Source organism: Stylophora pistillata, chromosome 9 (assembly GCF_964205215.1).
Source record: "Stylophora pistillata chromosome 9, jaStyPist1.2, whole genome shotgun sequence".
NCBI lineage: Eukaryota > Metazoa > Cnidaria > Anthozoa > Scleractinia > Pocilloporidae > Stylophora > Stylophora pistillata.
The window spans coordinates 11,739,060-11,760,200 of NC_142527.1; the positions used below are offsets into that span (position 1 = coordinate 11,739,060).

Genomic DNA, 21,141 nt, shown 5'->3' on the forward strand with positions numbered 1-21,141 from the left:
TTTTTCCTTTTTTTATTGAGTTATTTTTTTTATCTTTATTTCTGTACGTGATTATATTTTTCTCCTTTGCTTAGTTTTTCCTCATTGTTTCTTTTTTTTTCTATTACCTTCCCTTGTTTTGCGCAATTCTGATCAATGGAGGTACACCGTGTAGGCAAGGAAATATACCTGGAGTGGTGGACTGTAAATAGTTTTCGTTTTGTCGATCCATTTTTCTTAAATGTATTTCATCATAATTTAAGTTGGCATAAACACTAAACAATTATATCAAATGGGCTTTCACTTTCTCAAAACCTAGAAAAGTTCCCTTGTTTTCGCTTTCTGCCAACACCGGTCCTTTTTACTGTGCTTCTGTGCATCGATAAATTCTCTTTGCCTTTGGAGAAAATCAGTTGCGTTTAAAATCTCGAAGGCTATCTCCATCTAAGTAAGCTTGAATTTCCAATTAGATCATGATTAAATACAAAATGAATTAAAGAAGTTAAAATGTACCCTTTAGTGTTTGGGTTAGAATAAGAGGTTTTGAATTTATATTAACCTTTAAATGTTGCCACTGTGATTCTATTATTCCACAAAAAGTTCAAGTTAACACACAGTTCTACAAATTGATAAGCTCAAATTTCTGTGTCTCATTTTATTTAAACTCTTCTTAATGTAAATGACAGATTGCCTGCGCGTCGTTTTGACTAAATACGATCTCTTAGCCGATTTTTATTGCTCAAATTCAAATGAACTAAATTATTGTCGGGTGACATCATATTTCTGCATTTGCTTCGTCTCGTCTGACATCATTGTCACAGCCAAGCCTCTTTGCAATCAAACACAAGTCGATTGTACACCCTGGTGCTCTTGCAAAATTGCTCTAGATAACAGATAAAGTAAAATGATAATTAACCTTCTCAAAGAGAAGAGCACTGAAAATTCATAAGACCCGATCACTTCATTTTCGAGCTTTTGTTGCATTGAACGCACGAAGACTCATGTAGAAACAAAGAATAATATCAGAAACAGGTACGGAACAATACAATGAATTGATACACAAACACGATTGACTTTTATAAATTTAAAAGGATTGATGCTTTTTTTAATGAATAATTAAGTTTGAATTGCGAGGACTTGTTGAAGATCATAAATCTTATTAATCTTGCTTTGAATTATGGATTATGGAGCCCACCCAGGGCATAAGCTCTCATTGAGCAGATATCTTTTTCTCATGCGGTGTTAGTTCTTTTTTGGTTAAATTCCTTAACGTCTCTTGTCTTTGACCGGTGTGGTCAATTATCATAAAGAGCCCTGAGTCACGAATATTTCAGCCGTTTCTTGGCGTATTTTAATTTCCTTAAGGCTAAGAATTATTTTACAAGTCTGCAATTGGTTCAAATTTGACAATATGAAGCAGGAATGCCGTCTCTTTTCCAACCCAAAGCAATTACTGAAGTTTACATTATACCCGAGCCTTTTGTAAGGTATGGAAACAAGCAGAGAGTAAGAAAACTCAACTCGTTTAAGTTTTTTTTTTCTTTTTTACTTTTTTTTGGTTCTTAGTTCAAATCATTTTTTCTGTTTAATAAACTTTGCTGGTGTCCCACAGATGATGGTGAGGCAATCCTTGCGTTGCCGGAGACTGAAGTCAAAACAATAATAAACTGCACTAGATCTGCGTTTACTTCTATCTTGTTCGAGCGATTAATAAATTATAAGACAGAAAAAAACGCTGACATGTTCAAGTTAAGCGGAGGGAGACAGGAAAAACGCTGGCTTACAAGTTAAGGGAGAAATACCGTCTGTTGTTTTACGTCACCTAATAGGAAAGCTACAGGATTTGAACTCAAAGTACGTTACATCGAACTCACAATAACAGACAAGGTAAGGGAACTCATTTTGAAGCAGGTGAAATAGAACTCACTTTCGCCCAAATTTCAGTTTTCTTCCTCCTGCCCGTGTTATCGCCGCCACTTCCATGAGTCCACGGAGAAGTGTACCCGTGGACTTCTCTTGTTGTCCAAAGAAGAATCAAGGCACACAGGAGCAATGGAAAGATCTTGATTTCCATTGTCGTAGCCAACGTTATTTGTTCATTTTCAACAGTAAGTACTCTTTTTATAATGAGTGGCTTTCCACATGACAGGAAATTGTTTTTAGTTGTCACTTACGCAAGAGGATATATTTACAGAGACGTGACATCCGTTTTGTTTGCTTAGGGTTTTATTGATTTTATGAAGTTTCAAAATCCTTTTCATTAATAAAAATATTTCGTAACTGCCGAGGAAAGTTTAGCTAGGAGTTCATCTGCGCAACTTTTATCTATTTTTTTCCTGTTTGACGTTCTGTATTAAAGAAAATTCTTTACGATGATTGAGGCCAAGAATACTTCATTTGTCAGTTTGCCGCAGTCAATTTTTACAGGTGTTTCACCACTAAAGAATAATTATTACTGTTTGCCTTAGATGGCTTAGATTAAAGCAGGTAACCGTGTTGGATATTTGAACAACAAATTAAGCGAGCTCTATAAAAATATCAGCGTTATGAAAGATGACGGTCTTTTAAAGTAACTGGCCTTCGCAATAGGCTTAATCTGCGGTAAGGTGAAATGAACTTAGACACGTGTTGCGAACGTCTAAATCGCCACAGTGAACTAAAAGCTCGCAAAGCCTTAAATTATCTTCTCTGTCAAACTTAGAACGTACTGTAATATCATTTGTCTGAGAAAAAAGGAAATCACGCATCCTGGCTGTTAAATTCAATACACGTAATTCTGTGTAATTAAAAGTGAGAAGTCGTTATTTTTACAATGTAAGTGTTTCCTCACCTGCTCAACGGTGTTATTTTATCTGTTCGAAGGATTGGTTTATTTGAGAACGCAACTAAAAAATTTTTCAGTATTCTTAAAAATTTCCTGATTGCTGACTTTCAACGGTGCATGGTTAGCTATTTAGAGGAACGCATGAACTTCTATTGGGAACGCATGAACTTCTATTGGGTTTCAAGTGACTTGAGCAGGAATGAGTGGGTGTCAGTTCCATTTTTTTGTCTCCCAGAAGAAATGAATTTGAACTCTGCAGAAATTAGACGGAAATCTGAAAAGAAAGTGGAAGTGTGCCATTATCAAAACTACACCGTTGCGATTTAGAAAGAACACACATTGAATTCCTCTTGTTATGGGTAACTAGTTTGAACTACTTAGGATGGAACTTCAACGTTTCTTACCAAATACTGTTCAAACATCGATATAGTGTTGAACACTTTCAACAAACAGTAACTTACACCTGAGGATAGGACCTATTGGTATTCGAAATAAATGGACAAGGGACTGTTTATCCATTTGCGCTTGTACGACTAGTAAAGTTCATTTATTTCAAGTTCAAATTTGTTTCAACAAATGTCATAAAATAGACTGTCTTTGCTTTTGCTTCTATGCTAAATATCCAGCTCTTAAAAATATTGTATGTTTTTTCGCCATTGCGCACTCTACAAACTGAGTTTGCAAGCTGTCAAGTTGTCGTCGAGCTGATTTTGTTTAGGCACATTTACAAATTGCTTAGTGTTTTGACTCTATATCTCGTTCTAACTTTATCCAGATTTCCTCCCCCTGGAATATATCGTGTTTAATTTTCAATTCTCAAGCTGGTTTCTTTCCATTGTACTCAGAAATATGAAATCAAGTCTAACAATATACTAAACCAAAAAGTTAATGACTTATACGGTTTACCAGGCTATTTTCAACCCTGATCACTTCACCGCGTTATGATCATGATTTATATTGCTAGCTCATTGTTGTACCGTTTCTATTACGAATAACTGGTAGGATGAGGGTAGAAGGATAAACTTTTCAAGTGCCATGAGTGTTTTTATTCCAGCCCCTGCGGCTCCATCGTTATTAATGGAATTCATAAAAATTCCATCCCGGCAAGCAGTCACAATCTGCTCAGGGTTAGTTTCTCTCAGCCGAATAAGTCTTCAACTTAATTGAGAGAAGAAAAACCTATTTTCCCAGTTGAAGGCGAATTATTCATTTTATCTTAGGTGCGATTCAAATACAGTCTGAGAAATTAACCCTGGATTCCAAGACTTGTTATATAAATATATAGTTCCACAGATAGGGGGTTTAAACGCGGCTGGCGTGTTTGAAGAGTTCCACTGCGAATGAAGAAGACACGAAATTTCACGACTTTTTCTGACGGGAAATGCCATGATTGGAGCGCTAAGTCGAGAACCCAGTCTGTGTCGTTCAAAATTTAGCATGAGCACGCATGATATTAAGAATTAATCAAGATTCAGAAGCAAATGAATTATGGATCATGAAAGAAGAGTGATTGACACTGAATCAGTAAAGTTAATATCATAGTCTCAACTTGTTTTGTCATTAGTCTTATGCAAATGATGATTATCAGGAATTGTTTCAGGCGAGTCTGAAGTGAATTAAAACGGTTCAAATAAGTCTACAGATATTTTCTGTCGATAACTATTATAACTCTACAACATTTTGGTTCGTTTGTTCAACATCCATCAGAGGCAATTTTATTTTTTTCCATACACATCAACGCGTACGTTGAACAATGCCTATTGACTGACAAGAGCCGTAATCGCTCTGATTATAAAAAGACTAACAGTTCAGCTTATTCATAAGTCCTAATCTAGACCCAGCCGAGTTACATATACAAGATTCATCGCTACGCGGCAACAAATTCTTTCAACAGGAACGTAGGTAAACTTTAATTATCATTTGGATGCATTTTTGCATCCATGTACTTCATTCCTGAAAGCAAGGTTTTCCGTAAGCTTTTCCTTTATCTATTTCTATCCAAAGATGTGATAAGCATCTCCTCTTTAGCGAAACCATTTTGTGATATATTAAGATAAGTTTTCCGAGCTGATCAGTTTGCACCCTTCGGCCGAATCATTGCATTAAACTTGTGAGAAGTAAATTGTTATTCTTTGTTGTTTTCCAAAAACGAATGTTACGCCCTACCCTGAAAAGATTGACAATGATCTTCACCTCACATTGTCTTCACGAAATCTGTTATCAATTCTCCAAGTTACTCTGTCTTCATATGGAAAGAAAGTCCTAAATTCTAATAATACATTCCATAAAGAGCTCATTATTATTTGAGAATTTTAGAATTAACCATTAGCAGTGGCAAGTGCGGTGTTTTCCAGCTGGGTGGTCTCCTAAAGTCATGCGGTAATGACGCATGGCCATTTGAAGGGTACACATCGTTCGTGTCAGATACTAAAATCTATCCAAATCGCCCGCCAGATCGAAATCAAGTTTAAACTGTCGTCAGAGGAACCAGGATAACTAAGCCGATGTGGGTTTGCTTGACTGCTGAGCATCATAACATAGTCAGTTTAGACAAGCTCAACAAGAATCTCTGAATTATTTGTCTCTTAGTGTTACTTGGCGAAGGATAAGCAAGTGTTTTCAATTCACTGACTGATACTTGAAGTAGATTGCGACGCCTAAGGTCAGAGCACCTTGGTTTTTCGAAAGAGTTGGAGCAACGGAATACACAGGTAAAAAATGAATAGATGGAGTACAATCTACCATTAGTAACCATAGTTTTGCTAACTGAAGTAGAAGCGAGAGATAAAAGCAAAGATGTTTCACGAAAACTACTCCAGTATCGTAGTAACCAAAACTAATTTAGGTGCAGCAGTTATTGACACTGGGAAAATAGATAAATCAACAAGGTAAGTTACTATCCAATCAAACCAGCCTAATGACGCACATAGTCAAAACACCTTTGCACGAAGAATAACAAAATGCAAGGTAGCGATTTAAAGGGTGAATGAACCATGATGATGGACTGGAGTGTAAAAGTAAGCCCTATCGATGCAGTGAAAGACATGTTTAATTTAGCAAGTTTCAGGTTAGATAGATCAAAAAGAGTCTTGATCAAATGTGAAAACTATTACAACCCTTATATGATGTAAATGACTATAAACAAGACGAGAGGATGTAAACCAATTAAACCATTTACAGAACCTTAGATCCGTATAGCTGATACAACTATTTATTTTTGTCAGTTGCTTTTCCGGTACAAGTGGGAGCAGTGGACATGATATATGCGTAGTTGGCTTCAACTGAATTCGGTGGCTTTAAGTTGGTAAGTTCTTCGTGTTAAATGACTGTTTACGGGTGTTACTGTGTTATGAAAAACTATTCGTGGAAGAAGGCGATACTTGAACCCACTTCGGGAAATGAATTAATTTTTTATGCCGAGTGAGGTGTAAAGAAACCGCTTAGGAAAAGCTCTATAGAATAACTGAAGGAAAACGACTATATACAACAATTTCTATCGGGAAAATTTTCCGACATCAGCTAGACAAAGGGCAATGTGAAGCCACAACGGTGTGGCTTTGATCATGAAAAACGAATGTAGGAAACAAACTTTGATTATACGTGAGATTTTTCGTGTTGTCTAGTTGATTCCTCCAAGGCTAAAACGAGAGATATTTGAGGTAAAATTTTTTTTTTCTCGTTTACGACCCATTTTTTATTTAATAAAATGTTTTGCCGCTTTCTTCACGAGGCAATATCGGTATTGAGCAAGACAACTTAGTGTTGTTCGTTTAGTTATAGGCTTTGTTAAATATAGTTTTCTTTAGAATCTGAGCAGTCTGTACAAAGTGCTTTTCTTGAGGACTTTTCGTATATAAAAACACTCCGTAATTGGAGTCTCAAGTTGTTTTGAGGGGTAAATTAGTTTCCCAGCCTCTGTTATGTAATTTCGTTTTAATAGTCTTGCAAACTACGAGCAGTCAACAACTACAAATCATGACGAATGAAATCATTTGGCTCCACAGCCTAGGGAAACCCTTTGGTATAATTGATAATACAGTGTAACCCTACACGGCCCCTTTTTTCATTTTATATCATTAAGCATAATTAAGAGAATTTTGTCGTCTGCACCTTCAAAAGATTTTGCCGAATGATAACAAAAGCTTTAAGGTCATCTTTAATCGACCACTGGGTGAACGTGTCGACTTATCTGTATTACGCAGATGCGTCATTAAGCGGCTTAGAGTCTGAATTGATAGTCAGGCTCAGCAAATTCTGAAGAGAAAATTCTTAGAACATTAAGCTTGAAGCTCCATATGTTATATTTTCGTAATAGCTTCATAATAATTCGATGTTTCATTTCTGCGCTATTTACTCTTCTTCGGTAAATATTACAATTTCGAGTTTCAAAAGTCTGGAAAAGTTGAATAATCCTTTTGAGGTTTTCCCTTATCTTTGTCCTTCAACTTGATATCTCGATAGTTTTTAATCAATAAGATACAGGCATAAATCTTTTATGTATGCGCAATTTTAGAAAACCATATGTAAGTAAACTACACTGCTTCTACAATCGGCATTCCTATTGATGATGGAAGAGGTTTCTCGACACGAAGTAAAAATAACACAACACTTCTCGCCCGGAAAAAAGAAACTTAAGCGCTGTTTTGACCGGTGTCAACCGGTCAATTTGCTTTGAAATAACTCACTTTAGATTCCTTTTAGACACCTAGGTGCTTTACCCCATAAAGAAAATGTTCATATTATATCTCTTGAACGAGAAACGGGAACATAACAGTATTCGTTTACACGGTATAGTTTGATAAGATTAGCTTTAAACAACATTTAAACGACTGCCATTTGGCTGAGTACGATAGCAATTACAGTAAAAGCATTAAGCTTTCCCAAGTCCCTCAGCGGATTTACGAGTCACAAGAGCGGAAAGAGTTGAGTGTTCTGGTCTTTACGTATTTTACAAACCTATTCACACTTAGATATTATATTTGTTATGAGTATTTTAACCACTCACTGACTCGTAATCAAGTGGGACTGTTTTGATAATTTACGCTGGTACTATTTCATTTTAGCGACAATCTCTACGTTTTGCTGCTTTTCCAGGCCCCTTAAACTTCGGTTCCTGTGCATTGCGTGGCTAAACTGTCTAAATTTTAAACAATTTGTGTAATTAACTGGGCAATAAAAGTTGATAGATTTCAATTTAACCCTTGGACAATAGGTGAAATACAAACTGTATCTTCTAGAAGGTCATTGGGCCACTGTCTCTCATTCCTTTATTGGAAGGCTGGTTCGAATGCTTCTAAATCTTCAAAAGAGTGCCTGCTTCAGGGCCGCTCCATTGCGTGAGTGACGCTTTCCTTCTCCATGCAGTTCTCCTTTGTCTATGATTTTTAGAAGCCAAAACTCAGTGGAGAAAGGTATAGTGCGTTAAATTACTGAAGAGAAAATTATTTACAATTTTCGTGATACCTTCGTTCCGTTAGCCTAGTATGCAAATAAAGGCAAGTTGTCAAACCGATATGACCACGGGTGAACCAAGAGTATTGTGCAATTTTGGGGTCTATAAGTCATTAGCGAAAATACCGAACCTATTAAGATTGAATTTCAATCGTAAGCGTGTACTGTAAAAAAAAAACGAAAAATTATCGAAAAAAGAGATAGAAAAAAATTAAAAGGAGGAATATAGCGTGTTAACTCTCCCTACCCTCGCGCTATAGCCGCCTTGTCGCTTACGGTCGTTTTAAAGCTATCATTTTGGCGACTTTCTTTGTACTGCGTCACGATTTTGTGCTAATAGGGACCTTAAGAAACCACGACGGCAACGTCAAGGAAGACTTCGATTAAAAGATTAATTTCTACTCTTAGTTAGAATTTCTAAAATGGCTGCACGAGCTTACTGTCTCATACAGGGCCATAGCTCAACTTCGGCTTGACGTATGAAGTAGCCTTTGAGTTCCGAATGGAAATTAAGATAATTTGCCGCCGCGGTTTCGGTTCGCAGACGACGCAAATTTTGGCAATTTCACGTTTTTGTTTTGCATAGGACAGCTAAGAAATGTACAAAGTTTCAAAACGCACGTACTGAGCTATTGTTCTGCCAAGTAGATCTCTTGTTTTTCCATGTCCTCTTTGCCGTCGTCTTCGTGGTTTCTTTAGGTCCCTATTATATCTAGTTGCAGAACACGAGCGAGATTCTCGGGTTGTGAAACTACAAAGTCAAAAGTGACATTGCTGATTTGTTTTTTTCTTCATTTCTATAATACAGTGGGGGTAAACAAATAATAAAGTGTTGTGTTTTACGGAACGGTGCAATTAAAGTATCGTTGATATGTTTATGGATTTTTCCGCACATAACAAATGACAGGTTAAAAAAAAAATAAACACATGTTAGCCCTCCCGCTTTAAGGATCGATGTTTGCGTAGTATTCGTAGACTGCTGGACTGGAATTGCTACTCAATAAGTCACTAAAAGAGTGCTGAATTTTTTGTTTTTTTGCTTGGTTTTATACTATTGACGGTCCGTTCTTATTAATTCCAACAAAGAATATTTAATCGTTTTTAAGTAATCCATTGTTCTGTCATAAATATCTCATCCAAGAACGGAAAGTTCGCGGACAATTCAATTAAAGAAAAAATTAACTCAATTAAATGTCTTGGACCAAATAACCCAATTCGTTGCTGATAATATTATCTACTGCTCTAGTCCAACTATTGAGCACTTTGATAGTTTATAAAAAGCAGAAGTGTGATGGTCAAGAGGCCAACTCCAATGTAGCTTTGTTGGTTTATTAGCTCGACGTTTCGACAGTCTCTGTCTTCCTCAGGAGCATACTAATTACATGAGCAATACTCAAATTTGAAGGAAGCAAATTCGCATGAAGCATGAAACTCAGAGTAGCGAATAAATGAGCGAATAACCAACTCTTGGATTATAATTCATTGCTCTATTTCAGCGATCGAGCACTTTCAAGTTGATGAGGATTTCCTCCCATTCCTAGATTATCTATGTATTATCTTTTCTCGTGGTGAATGGATCTCAAAGAGCGATCAACTCTTGGAGGAGCAATTGCAAAACGATCAACTCCTGATGTCTTGAACTGGTTTCAAGTAATATATATATATATATATATATATATATATATATATATATATATATAAGTTAAAAGGCCTCGAGCCAACAGTGACACCGCGCCAGAAGGATCCAAGGGGATTCACAGTCCAAACCTCGATAAATAGTAGGAAAAATATTGTAGTACACGAGGAAGGACAACTTCGAGCTAAGAAAGACATATACTCAAATAAAAAGTCTAAGAAAGTTTCATAAAATACGTTTCGGTCCGAGACCTTCATCAGTTGTCCTTCATCAGTTGTCTGTCATCCTTCATCAGTTACCTGTTCACAACTGATGAAGGTCTCGGACCGAAATGTATTTTATTAAACTTTCTTAGACTTTTTATTTGAGTATATGTCTTTCTTAGCTCGAAGTTGTCCGTCCTCGTGTACTACAATATTTTTCCTATATATATATAGATCTTTTAGATTTTTTTTATGGAGTATATGTCTTCCTTCGCTCGAAGTTGTCCGTTCTCGTGTGCCACAGTACTTCTTCTATTAGAAGAAGTGCCACAGTACTTCTTCTAATAGAAGAAGTACTGTGGCACACGAAATTGGAGAACTTCGAGCGAAGGAAGACATATACTCAATAAAAAATCTAAAAAGTTTAATAAAAAACGTTTCGATCCGAGAGCTTCATCAGTTGTAATACAATAACTTACAAACTCCTTAAATACGTTTACAAAGAGGGCGTGATGACACATATTAACAAAAACAGTAGTTACTACGCGAAAAATTATCACAATCTACGAGAAAAACAAACATAGAAATTAAAAAATCGTTGAATCCACTAAAAATGTTAAGGAACCAGCGTTGAAATAAGGCAAGAATTGTACCAAAATTCCCAATCAAAGCTGAGACCGGGACCTTTGATGCCCGCCCAATTTGGAAAAATTTCCCACATTAATCATAGTTTATTCTTTTTTTGGAGTGAAATTCCTGGCGCTTATTCAAGCCGAAAGGTGCCACAGAGAACAACTGCGGGCTCCAATCTGCTTCCTTGGTAATTCTTTTTGTCAGTTGCTTTTCCTGTACAAGTGGGAGCAGTGGACATGATATATGCGTAGTTGGCTTCAACTGAATTCGGTGGCTTTAAGTTGGTCAGTGCTTCGTGTTAAATGACTGTTTCCGGGTGTTACTGTGTTATGAAAAACTATTCGTGAAAGAAGGCGATACTTGAACCCACTTCGGGAAATGAATTAATTTTTTATGCCGAGTGAGGTGTAAAGAAACCGCTTAGGAAAAGCTCTATAGAATAACTAAAGGAAAACGACTATATACAACAATTTCTATCGGGAAAATTTTCCAACATCAATTAGACAAAGGGCAATGTGAAGCTACAACGGTGTAGCTTTGATCATGAAAAACGAATGTAGGAAACAAACTTTGATTATACGTGAAATTTTCCGTGTTGTCCAGTTGATTCCTCCAAGGCTAAAACGAGAGATATTTGAGGTAAAAATTATTTTTTTCTAGTTTAAGACCCATTTTTTATTTAATAAAATGTTTTGCCGCTTTCTTCACGAGGCAATATCGGTATTGAGCAAGACAACTTAGTGTTGTTCGTTTAGTTATAGGCTTTGTTAAATATAGTTTTCTTTAGAATCTGAGCAGTCTGTACAAAGTGCTTTTCTTGAGGACTTTTCGTATATAAAAACACTCCGTAATTGGAGTCTCAAGTTCTTTTGAGGGGTAAATTAGTTTCCCAGCCTCTGTTATGTAATTTCGTTTTAATATTCTTGCAAACCACGAGCAGTCAACAACTACAAATCATGACGAATGAAATCATTTGGCTCCACAGCCTAAGGAAACCCTTTGGTAAAATTGATAATACAGCGTAACTCTACACGGCCCCGTTTTCATTTTATATCATTAAGCATAATTAAGAGAATTTTGTCGTCTGCACCTTCAAAAGATTTTGCCGAATGATAACAAAAGCTTTAAGGTCATCTTTAATCGACCACTGGGTGAACGTGTCGACTTATCTGTATTACGCAGATGCGTCATTAAGCGGCTTAGAGTCTGAATTGATAGTCAGGCTCTGCAAATTCTGAAGAGGGAATTTTTAGAACATTAAGCTTGAAGCTCCATATGTTATATTTTCGTAATAGCTTCATAATATTTCGATGTTTCATTTCTGCGCTATTTACTCCTCTTCGGTAAATATTACAATTTCGAGTTTCAAAAGTCTGGAAAAGTTGAATAATCCTTTTGAGGTTTTCCCTTATCTTTGTCCTTCAACTTGATATCTCGATAGTTTTTAATCAATAAGATACAGGCATAAATATTTTATGTATGCGCAATTTTAGAAAACCATATGAAAGTAAACTACACTGCTTCTACAATCGGCATTCCTATTGATGATGGAAGAGGTTTCTCGACACGAAGTAAAAATAACCCAACACTTCTCGCCCGGAAAAAAGAAACTTAAGCGCTGTTTTGACCGGTGTCAACCGGTCAATTTGCTTTGAAATAACTTGCTTTAGATTCCTTTTAAACACCTAGGTGCTTTACCCCACAAAGAAAGTTTTCATATTATATCTCTTGAACGAGAAACGGGAACATAACAGCATGCTTTTTACACGGTACAGTTTGATAGGATTAGCTTTAAACAACATTTAAACGACTGCCATTCGGCTGAGTACGATAGCAATTACAGTAAAAGCATTAAGCTTTCCCAAGTCCCTCAGCGGATTTACGAGTCACAAGAGCGGAAAGAGTTGAGTGATCTGGTCTTTACGTATTTTACAAACCTATTCACACTTAGATATTATATTTGTTATGAGTATTTTAACCACTGTGGGACTGTTTTAATAATTTACGCTGGTACTATTTCATTTTAGCGACAATCTCTACGTTTTGCTGCTTTTCCCGGCCCCTTAAACTTCGGTTCCTGTGCATTGCGTGGCTAAACTGTCTAAATTTTAAACAATTTGTGTAATTAACTGGACAATAAAAGTTGATAGATTTCAATTTAACCCTTGGACAATAGGTGAAATACAAACTGTATCTTCTAGAAGGTAATTGGGTCACTTTCTCTCATTCCTTTATTGGAAAGCTGGTTCGAATGCTTCTAAATCTTTAAAAGAGTGCCTGCTTCAGGGCCGCTCCATTGCGTGAGTGACACTTCCTTCTCCATGCAGTTCTCCTTTGTCTATGATTTTTAGAAGCCAAAACTCAGTGGAGAAAGGTACAGTGCGTTAAATTACTGAAGAGAAGATCATTTACAATTTTCGTGATATCTTCGTTCCGTTAGCCTAGTATGCAAATAAAGGCAAGTTGTCAAACCGATATGACCACGGGTGAACCAAGAGTATTGTGCAATTTTGGGGTCTATAGATCATTAGCGAAAATACCGAACGAAAGCCAATGGGTGGATATGGTCGCACTTCGAAGTTGGTTGATGGTTTCGCGGGAAAGAAAGTTTCAGGTCTGGATTCCAAGCAAAACCTAACCATTGCAAGCTAGAAACTGTCTTTAATACATTCTTCGGGCATAAGAAACCTACTTCACTTCTAAAACACCTATCTAATCCGTCTAAAGAGACTACCTGCCTTGAATTTGGACAATTAATTAAAGCAAGGTTTGTGTGTTGGACAGGCCCTGAAAAACATTTTCCCGAAATATTAAATTTGAGTGGAGTCAAATGTTGTACGACGCAGAAACTATTTTTATCTGTAATCTCTGGTGCTAACAGTAAGATATCTACAGTCAAATCCTGACCGCTGTGTTCGACATCGACCATTGGGCTAGCCAGAACAGACAAACCTTGTTCTAATGCTGTTATAGTTAACCTCAATGAATGATCAGTAGAAAGTTTGGCAGACAAGTGGGAAGACATAAACTTAGGTAAATCGGAATAGCCTACTAATGATTTTTCATGTAGATGGGATATCTGACTCAAAGTATCTTGGATTTCAAAAAGTCTCAGAAAAGCGGCAAAAGCACGATTAATTTCAGCGGTATACTTAGAAAGAAATTCCATTGTCATTCCTGCGCGGCATTTGGCTGAATTGGAAAATTTTTCTAGCTGTTTCTGCCAGTCATTAAAGGTACTTTGAACCATTTTTAAATCCTGAGATAAAAAGTTTAGTTTGCTGTTCATCTGATCAGTAATTTTGAATAAATACACAATTTTTCCGTCGAGAACTCGCATCATACTTTGTGAAATAGACATAGTGTAAGTTAGAGCTCTCAGAGTGGTCTTAAGGTTCTTAATGTGGTTATTTTCACATTTGTGTCCTGTCCCGGTTCAAATTGCACGAAAAATACCTAGAACACCTGCGTGACACATCCAATTCGAACGTCGCGTACGACTCTGTCCTCGTAACCACTGTCTTTCGTCAACTGAATGACCGCGACAGAATTTTAACGCCCAAGTTTTGCATTCAGAAACGGAGCTCTTATAGACTCTTGGGCACAACGTTCTGGAGACTTTTCCTACCGTAAACTGGTAATACCTTGGCAAATATGTGTCGCACTCCACTAGGGTTGAAAAGCCTGGCAAAGAAAGAAGTCGCCGAACGACCTTTTGGAAGCCTCGAACTGTCAGCAATAATTGATCGAAAAACTTTCCCATAGGCGCGGAACAGGATGTATTACTCATAGAAAAAGTACTCTCCATTTCCGTAAAATTAAAGACTGTGTGAATATTCAAAAGCTTTGTCTCGGTATAAAAGGTAAGCGGTTTAGGGGAATGAGCAATCATTAACGGGGCGGGGTAAAATTCTACTTTCTGCACGAGGGAGTCAAAATTGTGAGCATGCGTCAAAAAAAATTGAACAATAACAAAGGCAAATGTGAGATAAAGCAATGGTCGGGATGCAAGCCTGGAATCCATTTACCCAAAATCCTTTAATTTGATATAAAAACGAAAATCTTTGCATACAGTGTTGAAGTTCCTGGGGGATAACAAAAATAGGAATGAGTCGACTACAAGAGAATTCATTCGTGTTGCAGCAGTAGCAGCAACAACCTCCTTTTCAACAACAAGGTGGCTACTAACGACAATATTACAGACAGCAACATCCTTATCAACGACAAAGCTCTCCAATTGCATTTGAAAACAAAAACATTTGCCTAAAATCCTGAAATTCTCGAGAAGAACAAAACAGAAATAAATTGATTACGTGGGAGCTAGTCACTTCCTCGAATTGTTAAAATTATCAACAAGTCGTCTATCTAAAATATTTTGCTCTGGTTCCCAAGTTGACTGATTTTTGGGAAAGTTATGCCACTTAACTAGGTATTCCATTTTGCCTTTCTTTTTACGAGATTTAAGAATTCGCTCAGCTTGGAAAATTCTATCGTCGTCTTTCTCTGAGGAATCCGAACAAGGCTGGACCTGATTGTCTGAATGTGAACTTGAATTAGTAGTATCTGAAACTGGTTCAGGACTAACATTCTTATCGAGAGGAACCTCCGACTCAAAACAGTCATCTGGAATATCAGACTCATCCAGGTAAGGCTCATTAGGGTCGTCCACTAGTGGAGGTTCAATTGGTCGTAAAGATGGATCGATAAATGGCTTCATTCGATTCGCATGCACGGCAAAGGTAAGTTTCTTATTAGTATCGGAGCTCAAACGAAAATGAACGGGAGATGATTGCTCTACTATTCTGTATGGTCCTAACCAATTGTGCAAAAGTTTCCTAGATAAACCCTTTTTAGTTCGAGGTGGATAAACCCAAACACGTTGACCAAGTTCGAACACTGGTTCTTTAGTATTCTGATCATAATAATCCTTCATTTTCTGCTGAGCACGCTGCAAATTTTCTCTAGCTAAATTTTGTGCTAATTCAATGTTTTCAACAATTCGTTTGCGGTGTTCAAACACTGAAGCAGTAACGTCGTCATCGACTGGCGGTAAATACTTGACATCCATAGGCAAACGGGGCTCACGGCCATACAGTACGTAAAAAGGAGAATCGCCAATGGCTTCTAAAATTGACGTTCTATGGGCAAACAAAACTAGCGGTATAAAATCATCCCAATCTTTTTTATTCTTTGCGACATACATTGAAAGTGACTGACATAAAGTAGAGTTAAATCTTTCAACTAAGCCATCAGTTTGCGGGTGATAACTGGAAGTGTTCACTTTGTGGATATGGAAGACCTTACAAACATCTGCTACCACTTTAGATAAGAAATTTTTTCCTCTATCAGACAACAGAACTCTAGGTGCACCATGTCTGGCAATGATCTCATTCACTAATAGACGAGAAATTACAGTTGCTTCAACGCTCGGAACAGGAAATGCTTCACACCATCGAGTAAGATAATCACTGAAAACGACGACGTACCTATTACCCTTATTAGAAGGTGGAAAAGGCCCCAACACATCAACAGCTACTCTATCAAAAGCATTCTCCACTGGAATTGGAAGTAAGGGTGCCTTTTTGGTATTCCTAGGGGATTTTCTCATGGAACACTCAGTGCAAGACTTACACCAATGTTCAACATCTTTGTACATTCCTTTCCACCAATAACGTTGCTTTACCTTATTGAAAGTCTTATGGACTCCAAAATGCGCACCGGAAACGTGGTCATGCATGTTCGAAAAAATTTCAAATCTCAATGCTGGAGGTACAACGAGCTGAGAAAATGAATCCCAAGAATTGCGCTTTCTATTGTTGCCTAAATGGTAAAGTAAACCATCATGTCCGATGTAAAAAACTATCAGTCTCAAGTAAAAGCTTGCGCGCCGCAGTATCGTCTAACGGTAAAATATCATTTTCTAGGTAATCGATTATCTCACTAAGGTCGAAATCACGCCTTTGTAATTCTCGTACTTTCGCTACTGGTGGCTCGTCTTTTTGGATTGAATTACATTCCCTTGTGTCATAAGGACGTCTAGACAAACTATCCGCATTGCCAGGGCGATGAACAATTTCAAAATCGTACTGTTGCAAAAGTAAAGCCCATCTTGCAAGACGACCAGAAGCATCCTTAACATTCATTAACCAACGTAACGAACTGTGATCAGTAACAACTGTAAATTGGCGACTCTGAAGATAGGGCTGAAATTTCTTAATACCTTCTATTAACGCGAGTGCTTCCCTCTCAGTTGTGCTATACTTGCGCTCTGCACTACTCAAACCGCGACCGTTAAAAGCAATCGCTACTTCTTTACCATCCTGGACTTGAGCTAAGGTAAATCCTATTCCTGTAGAACTAGCATCGACAAACAGTAGAAAAGGTCCTTTAAAGTTAGGATAAGCTAAAATAGGAGCGGACACTAAAGCACGTTTCAACTTGTCGAAAGCGACGGCACACTCTTCTGTCCAATTGAAAGAAACACCCTTTTTAGTCAATGCATTCAGAGGATTGGCTATATGAGAAAAACCGTTGACAAAACGTCTGTAATAATTAGCGAGACCTAAGAAATTCCTGAGTTCTTTGAGATTAGTTGGAGTAGGGAATTCCTGCACAACACGAATCTTTTCTGGGTTTGGACTAATACCTTCGGGAGTTACGATATGACCAAGATATTCTACCCTTTGTCTAACGAAATCACATTTCTTTGGATTTAGTTTGATATTAGCTTCACGAAGTCTTTTAAAAATTTCTTCTAAATGGACCAAATGTTCGTCGACCGACTTTGAAAATATAATGATATCATCGATATATATAAATGCAAATCGATATTCCAATCCTCTCAAAATATGGCCCATAAGTCTCTGGAAACTCTGTCCAGAATTTGTAAGACCGAAAGGCATTACCAAGAATTCATACAAGCCATTGTGCGTAGCAAAAGCAGTCTTTTCTCTGGCAGAAGGATGAAGTTCTATTTGCCAATAACCTGATTTCGTGTCAATTGTGCTAAAAACATTTGTTCCACTTAAAGAATCTAAAGTATCGGAAATCAGAGGTAAAGGAAAGCTATCTTTTTTGGTAACTTTGTTCAATTTACGATAGTCAACGCAAAATCTCATAGAACCATCTTTTTTCTTGACTAGAACAACAGGCGAAGACCAAGCACTAACTGACTCTTGAACAATTCCACGTTCTAGCATATCCTTCACTTGTCTATCGATCTCTTTTTTTACCTTCAGGCGAAGTGCGATATGGCATTTGTTTAACTGGTGTAGCGTCACCCGTATCGATCACGTGCTGTAGTAACGACGTTCTACCTAATTCGGTATCAGAAAAAGCGAACACATCACGGTATTTACTAAACAAATCACGAAATTTCATTTTTTCATCAGCTGACAGTATACTATCAGACAAGTCAGGCAACTGAGAATAATCACCTTCTTCTGGTTCGCTGTCACTACTAAGAGAACAATGACTTTCGTGTAGCTTTTCGTTTGCGTTCAACTCGAAAGTAGCTATGTTGCGATCTATCTCCTCAAAATTAGCTAGACGAGTCCGTCGGTAAATTTTCACTGGTTTAAAAGAAGGATTAACCAACCTAATAGGGACTGTACCATCCTCTGCAACATGGGTTCATTTTCTAACGAGACAGGGGCACTTTTCAGTTTCCCTGCTGCTTAGACTGCCAGTCAGAAGTGTTTTGATCCCTATTTTGATAAAAATTGTCTACCACGACCACGACGAAAATTCCTAGAATCAGGTTTTGAACGACAAAAATAATAGGTATGTCCTTTTCGACCACAATTATAGCAAACGGCATCGCCAAAACGAGACCTGGAACTCCTTGGCTGAAAATTCTGGTTTGAGCGCTGATTATAACCACTGGGTCTATTATTGATATTGCTTCTCATTAATTCGCGGAATTCGTCTCTAATAATTTGTTTCATCTCAGATTTGCTCATGTGAGGGTTTTGATCTGAAGCTGGACCCACAGCTCGATATTTCAAGCATTTTTAGGTTTACCTTTTGTTTTATTAAGTCTCGCCTTTTCGCCCCTACGTGCTATTTTGATGAATTTATAGTTTTGATCATTTATTTTTAGTGTGTGCTTGAACTTGGCTCAGCACTTACCGTGCTAGACAATTTAATCCTTTGTTATGGTTGAAGATAACTAGTTTGCTAGGTGGTCATGTTTCAGTGTGGGTAAAACTCAAGGTCAGTTTTACCAACTCAAACATGACCACCTAGCAAACTAGTTATCTTCAACCATAACAAAGGATTAAAATGTCTAGCACGGTAAGTGCTGAGCCAAGTTCAAGCACACACTAAAAATAAATGATCAAAAATATAAATTCATCAAAATAGCTCGTAGGGGCGAAAAGGCGAGACTTAATAAAACAAAAGGTAAACCTAAAAATGCTTGAAATATCGAGCCTTGAAAACGCTCTACAACAGTACTGTAAAAAAACGAAAAATTATCGAAAAAAGAAATAGAAAAAAATTAAAAGGAGGAATATAGCGTGTTAACTCTCCCTACCCTCGCTCTGTAGCCGCCTTGTCGCTTACGGTCGTTTTAAAGCTATCATTTTGGCGACTTTCTTTGTACCGCGTCACGATTTTGTGCTAATAGGGACCTTAAGAAACCACGACGGCAACGTCAAGGAAGACTTCGATTAAAAGATTAATTTCTACTCTTAGTTAGAATTTCTAAAATGGCTGCACGAGCTTACTGTCTCATACAGGGCCACAGCTCAACTTCGGCTTGACGTATGAAGTAGCCTTTGAGTTCCGAATGGAAATTAAAATAATTTGCCGCCGCGGTTTCGGTTCGCAGACGACGCAAATTTTGGCAATTTCACGTTTTTGTTTTGCATAGGACAGCTAAGAAATGTACAAAGTTTCAAAACGCACGTGCTGAGCTATTGTTCTGCCAAGTAGATCTCTTGTTTTTCCATGTCCTCTTTGCCGTCGTCTTCGTGGTTTCTTTAGGTCCCTATTATATCTAGTTGCAGAACACGAGCGAGATTCTCGGGTTGTGAAACTACAAAGTCAAAAGTGACATTGCTGATTTGTTGTTTTCTTCATTTCTATAATACAGTGGGGGTAAACAAATAATAAAGTGTTGTGTTTTACGGAACGGTGCAATTAAAGTATCGTTGACATGTTTATGGATTTTTCCGCACATAACAAATGACAGGTTAAAAAAAAAATGTTAGCCCTCCCGCTTTAAGGATCGATGTTTGCGTAGTATTCGTAGACTGCTAGACTGGAATTACTTCTCAATAAGTCACTAAAAGAGTGCTGATTTTTTTTTTTTTTTTTGCTTGGTTTTATACTATTGACGGTCCGTCCTTATTAATTCCAACAAAGAATATTTAATCGTTTTTAAGTAATCCATTGTTCTGTCATAAATATCTCATCCAAGAACGGAAAGTTCGCGGACAATTCAATTAAAGAAAAATTAACTCAATTTTGCACACTGTCGGCCCATTCAAAAGAACAAAAAGCAGGTTGAGCTGTTTCTAATAGCTTTTAATCAAATCCACGAATATTTTTAAACAGACAGCTTATTTCAGACGCGATTAGGGAAATATGACTTTGTGGTTAATCTAAGCGCGCACGCTTAAAAGAGGTGTGCGGATGGGAGTCGCCAAAGAAAGAATTTTGTTCGTTTGAAATGTTCGAAGGAACTAAGGTGAGTCTAAATACATTTCGTTTCAGGTCTACTTTGTATCACAAAATCACCTATGCAAGACCTTTGAAATATCATTTATATTTATAACAGATAACAATATCACAATGATTTCAAGAATTCAGTTTTATTCTGTTTATTCTGGAACTGTTTCCGTTTGTTCGAACGTATTTATCCTCAGTATTTATTGCAAATAGCTTTCGGTGAATGGAATTGTATGAATGAATCCGTTATGACTACTTTACGTGGCAAGTTAAGAGTGAAGCTCGACTTGAAATTTGGCGTCAGGGAAACCAGATTTTTAATGCCGTGACTTTGACAGCGCTCTTTGAACGGCAGCGAACGGTAAAAGTAGCCTTCCACTCTTCATTAATCTTCTTGAACTCTGGAGAGCAAATATTTGTATTTTCCACGAATAGGAGGTTTTTGCACCCTTTTCCGTCGAGTTGACTCAGGATTGTTGAAATCCCTCGCTTATGGGAAACATGCCGGTCAACTGAGAGCTTCTATTAAAAAATATGTTAAGGACCTTTCTTCTCCTGGCTGCATTTTCTTCATGTTGAGATTTTTACTATTTCTAAGTTATGAGAGGATAGACTCATTTTGAGGTAATACAAATAATTAAAAGTAAGTCCATGATAAGGTATTTGTGCACAATTTGTTATACCCGAGAAAATGGAATGATTTTGCCTTCCAGAAGGTTTTTAGTCATATCCAGTCTTCA

General features: G+C 37.3%; 1 protein-coding gene and 1 long non-coding RNA gene across 2 annotated transcripts in view; one reads left to right on the forward strand and one right to left on the reverse strand.

Moving 5' to 3' along the window:
* Window positions 1-609: 609 nt before the first annotated feature.
* LOC148723310 (uncharacterized) lies at window positions 610-2,088 on the reverse strand. Its single transcript, XR_015991798.1, has 2 exons — window positions 1,907-2,088; window positions 610-862 (listed from the first exon to the last, which is right to left on the reverse strand). It is a non-coding gene; the product is annotated as an uncharacterized LOC148723310 (long non-coding RNA).
* Window positions 2,089-3,997: 1,909 nt separating this feature from the next.
* Window positions 3,998-21,141, forward strand: part of LOC111328113 (neuropeptide FF receptor 2-like) — a 27,188-nt gene continuing 10,044 nt past the window's right edge. Inside the window, exons 1-2 of the mRNA XM_022932489.2 lie at window positions 3,998-5,514; window positions 6,028-6,107. The gene's annotated coding sequence lies outside the window, so the exon portion shown is untranslated. The remainder of the gene's footprint in view (window positions 5,515-6,027; window positions 6,108-21,141) is intronic.